At 39.9% G+C, this 7,500-nt stretch overlaps 1 protein-coding gene across 1 annotated transcript in view; it reads right to left on the reverse strand.

Moving 5' to 3' along the window:
- The window catches only part of fzd4 (frizzled class receptor 4), a 40,201-nt gene that overhangs the window by 14,619 nt on the left and 18,082 nt on the right, over positions 1-7,500 (reverse strand). The window lies entirely within an intron of this gene.

The following is a 7,500-nucleotide window of genomic DNA, read 5'->3' on the forward strand; positions in this document are numbered from 1 at the left end:
TCATCAATTAAGAAACTATAGCTCCTTTTTTGGAGGTGCGAGTCTTCCATCGTACAGGAGCCAAAAAAACTGTTGCAGTTAAACCTGTTAAGATGTCACATTAAAAAACTAAGGCCCAGAGAGAGAGAGAGAGAGAGACACACACGCACGCACGCACGCACGCACGCACGCACGCACACACACACACACACACACACACACACACACACACACACACACACACACACACACACACACACACACACACACACACACACACACACACACACACACACACACACACACACACACACACACACACACACACACACACACACACACACACACACACACACACACACACACACACACACACACACACACACACACACACACACACACACACACACACACACACACACACACACACACAGAGACTGAGTGAGAGAGTAACTGTTGCTGGCACGACTTAAATCAGGGAAATATTAGCCTGGAAACGGCTGCTCAGTCACTTGCCAAGCCTACTTTTAAACTGACATATAAATTCAGGATGAGTGTCAGGCTAAGGAAACAAGGAAATAAAACTCGTATTCGTATTCTGCAAGCGTTTCTTCCAAAGACAGCAAACAGAGAGGGTTAAGGTCGGAGGTGGACACGGTAATGCAAGGAGAGGAGGTAACAACCAGAGGCAAGCGTGAAAACCGCAGATTCCAATACAGATGAGTGGGAGCCGTCTGCCATGAAAACCTGTCTTTAGGGGAGGGGGGGTATAGATCCCACCCCTGATAAATGATATGTCATTAGGACGACTTGGCAGGGACTTGTGACTTGTGACTTGTGGACATTTTAGCCTTGAAACAACCCCTGAATCACTAGCAGAACCTACTTGTGTGTGACATATAAAATTTAGTGGGTACAATCCAGCGCTCGGGATGAGTCACAGGCTTTAGGAATTACATATGAAGAAATAAAACGATCCTGTCAGTTGAGGGAGACTGAACAGACACTGTGGCCAAAGGGAACATTTAGGAGCGATTTAGGGATGCTGTAAAAAGCTGCAATAACTATTTTCCGACAGTATTTTTTACATTTTCAAAGCGTCTTATGGCCGCCTGCCATAAGAGAGGTCTCATTGAGTCACCGTGTAATACTCAAACACCCCTGTGACACCAGCAGTCTGTTGTTATTCCATCATTTATTTTCTTTATTGACAAAACCCAGCAAAAAAAATTAAAAGATTCTGCCTCTTCAATATTGTGCTGTCTGAACAGTATTGTGTTTGTAGGTGAAGTACGGTATTTACCTACCTTTTTTAACAACCAGGAAATGCCCAATAGAATGTTGTATGTATTGTAGTTGAAATCTAGTAATCTAGTTAATTACAACATGATGTGGTCCCAGTAAAGGAGTTTTATGTTTATATGTGTTTTGGGAGAAAGGAATGTTGTTTACCCTTGCTGCCCTAAAATATTTATTGAAGCTTTAATTCATTCAAAATATGTACTCACCCTCCTTGTTTAAAATACACCAAAGAGGGTATACAGCAGAAGAGGATCAACTCTACATTTGCCAACAGAGGGTACTCAAAGCACAGTAAACTGCAGAATGAATTGCGGTCAATGGGAGAATTACACAAAATAGCCATTTATGACTAACAAAATACATTTCTGGGGGCTATTCTTTAATTTCTCTAAATGTTGTTTATACAGATAGCAAAGGCTCGTCAACCAAATGTCAACCAAATACATTTGAAATGTAGTGTATTCTCTTGAGATTCTTTGTATTCACAATCATGTGATGAGACAACGATGTGTGCTCTGCTAAGACATGCGTACAACTGCACTGTAGAAGATTGGCACTGTATGGCCATTAAGGCCTCTGCATGCTACAGAAACTTCAAAGCAACGGTGTTTTAGACACACTGCCTTTATGCTTCTGCAACATCGACGCGCAAAGTTAGTTTAACTAAAGTTAGTTTAGGTTCGTGTTAACTTTAGATAATGTACAAAATAAACGTATTTCCGGTGATTTTAGACATCGCTCTTTTATTTTGAAAACCCCCGACCGGAAGTGTTAGTGTCTGTTGCTAGAAGCTTAACTTTCTGTGCTTTTCGAGCTAACGTTACCGTAACATCATTAGTTTCCAATGGAGAGGACCTCGGCTCACATGCAGCTCAAACTACCTATTGGAATAAATTAATTGATTGATGTTTAACTTGTCCCTGTGTGTGTCCAGTCATTTCGACTAGCAAACGTTGTATTTAACGTTACCTCAGGACGGATACCATTGTATTTACTTGGTTAGCTATGTAGCTAATGTGGATAGCATTTTGAATAGACCCAATGCTAGCTGGCTGGCTACAGCTTTATTTACTAAATTATGGAGGCTTTTTAATCGTCAAGGTAAGAGAGGATTTGTCATGATCAACTGAAGGCGTATGCTATGGAACAATATGTGCTTGGGTTTTCAGAAAAAGGCGAGCTATGTGACGCTGGCTTCAACAATGGAGGATATTATTCTCTGCGGGACTAATATTATTCTATGACAGCCCCGCCCCCATTCGCTAACCAACCAATCACTGCTACGCAATATCAACGCAACGGTTGTTCAGATTAGATTCTGGGGACATGTACGCAACGTCCAAGCAACACAGTCTACAAGACCCTCTAAAACAACCGTGCTGAAATCGCGCCGATGTTGTGTTGCAGTTGCTCTGAAGTTTCTGTAGCATGCAGAGGCCTTTAGAGGTAACTGCACCTTGGTAAAACATGCTGGATAAGAGAAAACAAAACTACAACATTTCTTCAAGCAAGGATACTTTGGGTACTGTTGCATTTGTGTCATTACCATTTTATGCTCTAGTCTAGAAATGAAACTGCTGCCTTTTATGGATTTTGCGGACTTGTTTAAGGGGGAAGGAACAAATATAACATTTACAATTACTACTTTCAGTATAACATCAAATATCTCAACCATTTCAATGATACAACCTGCACTATAGGAGACAAATTATTAGATTGAATTCAGTTTCCTGAGCAAGTGTTGACATTGGTGAGCTTTCTTGATTGTGGCTTCTGTGTTTTGCTCAAACCTCAAGGCGTTACAGTATCAAAGATGATACAGAGAGATTTGGGGATGGTCCCAGGATGGTAGATGAAGAAAAGAAAGCCTGAATTCATATACAACCACATATTTGGGATGGTTTGTCCTCAGTTCAGGATGAATAAAACTGTAGTTCGGGATGGTTCTGGGGCAAATATGAAAAACAAATATTTGAAAAGCCCTGGTTGTGGTGCATAATGAGTTTGACTGGATCTTCTATCTTACAGAGGAACAGTGGCCTGGCTGTTTATATAGTGCTCTGCAACTGCCTCGGGCTGCACGATTTTGGGAAATAATCTAATTGCGATTTTTCTGACAGATATTGCGATTAAATTTGCGATTATAATATATATATTTTTTTAAAGCAGCCCCACAGAGGTTTATTGTAAAATGCGGCTTGCATCTGGCCTACGCGGTGGGTCTTTTCAGGACACAGAGCCTGAAAATTTTTCTTTTTACCTGGGAATCGATACCGGTACCCAACGGTACCTTTTTTTCTGTACTTTACTCTCCCTCTCTGAAGTCTAAACTTCACAACACACAATCTAAAACCCCTTACCTCCCTCTCCCAAACCGATCTTGTATCTCAATGGGACTTTCTGGTTAAATAAATGTAAAGAAAAAAAGAAAAGAAAAAATTGCGATTTTTTTTCTTTTTGCGATTTGACAATTGCATCATTCCAAATCGCAATTTCGATTTAAAATCGATTAATCGTGCAGCCCTATGCCTCGCTGATCAACAGTATGATCAACAACCATCTCTCAGCAAAGATATAATCTGAAATCAGTGTTCGGTTTCTGAAAGAGTTTGTATTAACACTTTAATCGCCGGAAACGCCGAAACTCGTCATTGCCCGCCATGCTCATTCTGCCGAAGACACCGTAACACGTCTTTGATATCAATATTTCAAAAATCTGTGATCAAAATCATATTTCTCCTCCGGGGACCTGAGATATACTGCTGAGCTCCACTCAACTCTCTAACGGTTCAAGAGCGCCATCTGGTGGCCGATCGGCAGATCGCCCAACAGGAAGTCATGTGGATGAAGTGGTGCTCACCCATATTTCGTCCGGGCACTCGCTATCATTAGCAGGACTCCATCTTGACACAGTGAACACCGATCGGTGCAAACAACATGATTTGGACGTATATACTATTATACAACCTGGAGATGGATCGGATATTTCGACATCCCATAATAGAACAAATTCTATTCCACGCTCATCCCCCAACGGCGCGAGGAAGATACAGTGAGTTTCAGCGTTATTTTCTAATGTCTGCTATACTAACTGCTCTGATGATCATATGACCCACACTAGATGAATGATATAACATTGCCCACGGAATTATAAACGACCCCCCGCCCATCCGGTCAACATCAGATCATACGTAGTAACTTCTAGAAGTACCTCCAGTTGAAATTTTTTATCTGGCACCGATCGCTACCAAACTGTATTTGATCATCAATATAATGCATTTGGGGCTATAAATCAAGTTCTGGAGAAAGCTGCAGAAAACGATAAAAACATACTTATACTTTAGACCGTATTTTAGTATGAATATGTGAATGAAAAAGTATAACGTTGCTACACCCTGAACAATAGATATAGGACATTGAATGGACCATAATAATGTCAATTTAGCAATACAATTTAAAAGGTTATAGCCCTGCAAAGAAGGGGAACTTCTCCATAGACAAATAGAGCTGGCTAGGGATGGTAAATTATGAATTTAACCATGGCGATCAAAGTGTTAATACACAAACATAACATTTTAAACAGCACATACACATCAACATGTACATAGAAAATGCTTCTGTTGTTCTACTTCTACTCCATTGGTAGGAAAACAACAGGTGATCATCATTAAATGACAGAAACGTGGTCAATGAGCACCATATTGGTAGGCATGACACGTCATGAGAACACTATAAATCAAATGTAATCATTTTAAGTTGGTATACTAAAAAAAGCCTGCTAAATGCCAATGGTATAGGTTGTAAACGCTTTCATAGTAGGTCTCAATTGTAAAAATCAACAGCCATGTGACTCAGATGAAAAGGTTTCTAATCCCAGATGTGTTCTGCTGTTCTGTGATCAGAATCAGGCTTGTACTGAGGCTTTGTCTTTCTGCGACTTGTGCTGACTAGCTGATCTGGAATCAGTATTGTGTTTCTCAATGTCAAGAAAATAAATCACTGTTCCAGGTTACAAGTATACTCTCTAGAACTCTGAGGAGTGAGTTAGTATTAACTCTATAACTCTTTGAGGAGAGAGTTAGTATATACTCTAGATTCTAGAGTATATACTAACTCTCTCCTTAAAGAGTTCTAGAGTCTAGAACTCTTTGAGGAGAGAGTTAGTATATACTCTAAAACTATTTGAGGAGAGAGTTAGTATATACTCTAGAACTCTTTGAGGAGAGTTAGTATATAATCTAGAACTCTTTGAGGAGAGAGTTAGTATATACTCTAGAACTCTTTGAGGAGAGTTAGTATATACTCTAGAACTCTTTGAGGAGAGAGTTAGTATATACTTTAGAACTATTTGAGGAGAGAGTTAGTATATACTCTAGAACTCTTTGAGGAGAGTTAGTATATACTCTCTTTGAGGAGAGATTTAGTATATACTCTAGAACTCTTTGAGGAGAGAGTTAGTATATACTCTAGAACTCTTTGAGGAGAGTTAGTATATACTCTCTTTGAGGAGTTAGTATATACTCTAGAACTCTTTGAGGAGAGTTAGTATATACTCTCTTTGAGGAGAGAGTTAGTATATACTCTAGAACTCTTTGAGGAGTTAGTATATACTCTAGAACTCTTTGAGGAGAGTTAGTATATACTCTCTTTGAGGAGAGAGTTAGTATATACTCTAGAACTCTTTGAGGAGAGTTAGTATATACTATCTTTGAGGAGAGAGTTAGTATATACTCTAGAACTCTTTGAGTAGAGTTAGTATATACTCTAGAACTATTTGAGGAGAGTTAGTATATACTCTAGAACTCTTTGTGGAGAGTTAGTATATACTCTAGAACTCTTTGAGGAGAGTTAGTATATACTCTAGAACTCTTTGAGGAGAGAGTTAGTATATACTCTACAACTCTTTGAGGAGAGAGTTAGTATATACTCTAGAACTCTTTGAGGAGAGAGTTAGTATATACTCTAGAACTCTTTGTGGAGAGTTAGTATATACTCTAGAACTCTTTGAGGATAGTTAGTATATACTCTAGAACTCTTTGTGGAGAGTTAGTATATACTCTAGAACTCTTTGAGGATAGTTAGTATATACTCTAGAACTCTTTGTGGAGAGTTAGTATATACTCTAGAACTCTTTGAGGATAGTTAGTATATACTCTATAACTCTTTGAGGATAGTTAGTATATACTCTATAACTCTTTGAGGATAGTTAGTATATATACTCTAGAACTCTTTGAGGATAGTTAGTAGATATACTCTAGAACTATTTGAGGAGAGTTAGTATATACTCTAGAACTCTTTGAGGAGAGTTAGTATATACTCTAGAACTCTTTGATGAGAGTTAGTATATACTCTAGAACTCTTTGAGGATAGTTAGTATATACTCTAGAACTCTTTGAGTGTTAGTATATACTCTAGAACTCTTTGAGGATAGCTAGTATATACTCTAGAACTCTTTGTGGAGAGTTAGTATATACTCTGGAACTCTTTGTGGAGAGTTAGTATATACTCTAGAACTCTTTGTGGAGAGTTAGTATATACTCTAGAACTCTTTGAGGAGAGTTAGTATATACTCTAGAACTCTTTGAGGAGAGAGAGAGTGGGCGTTGGTAACCTGAGTGGCATTTCTCTGTCTCCCTCTCTCTCTGTTTCTCTGCCTTCGGCTAAGAGCCTCTGTCTCTCAGGTTCCCCCCAGGAAGACTCCCATTAGAGCAAATGGGGGGGATAGGGTTTCCCTTTTCTGTGTGTGTGTGTGTGTGTGTGTGTGTGTGTGTGTGTGTGTGTGTGTGTGTGTGTGTGTGTGTGTGTGTGTGTGTGTGTGTGTGTGTGTGTGTGTGTGTGTGTGTGTGTGTGTGTGTGTGTGTGTGTGTGTGTGTGTGTGTGTGCGTGCGTGCGTGCGTGCGTGCGTGCGTGCGTGCGTGCGTGTGTGTGTGTGTGTGTGAAAGAGAGAGGGAGAGAGAGAGAGAGAATGCACATATCCTTGCATGCGTGTGTGTGTGCGTGAGAGAGAATGTGTGAGAGAGGTGAGCTAATCTGCAAGATGTTGAGCTGTAGGAGAGCTCTCTCTCTCTCTCTCTCTCTCTCTCTCTCTCTCTCTCTCTCTCTCTCTCTCTCTCTCTCTCTCTCTCTCACACACACACAACAGTGCCAATCAAAAGACCACACTAATCCAACATAAGTCCCTGCACACAACAATGTTTCAATATAACGGCTCTAATAAAC

Source organism: Notolepis coatsorum (assembly GCF_963971535.1).
Source record: "Notolepis coatsorum genome assembly, chromosome: 1".
NCBI classification, from domain to species: Eukaryota; Metazoa; Chordata; class Actinopteri; order Aulopiformes; family Paralepididae; genus Notolepis; species Notolepis coatsorum.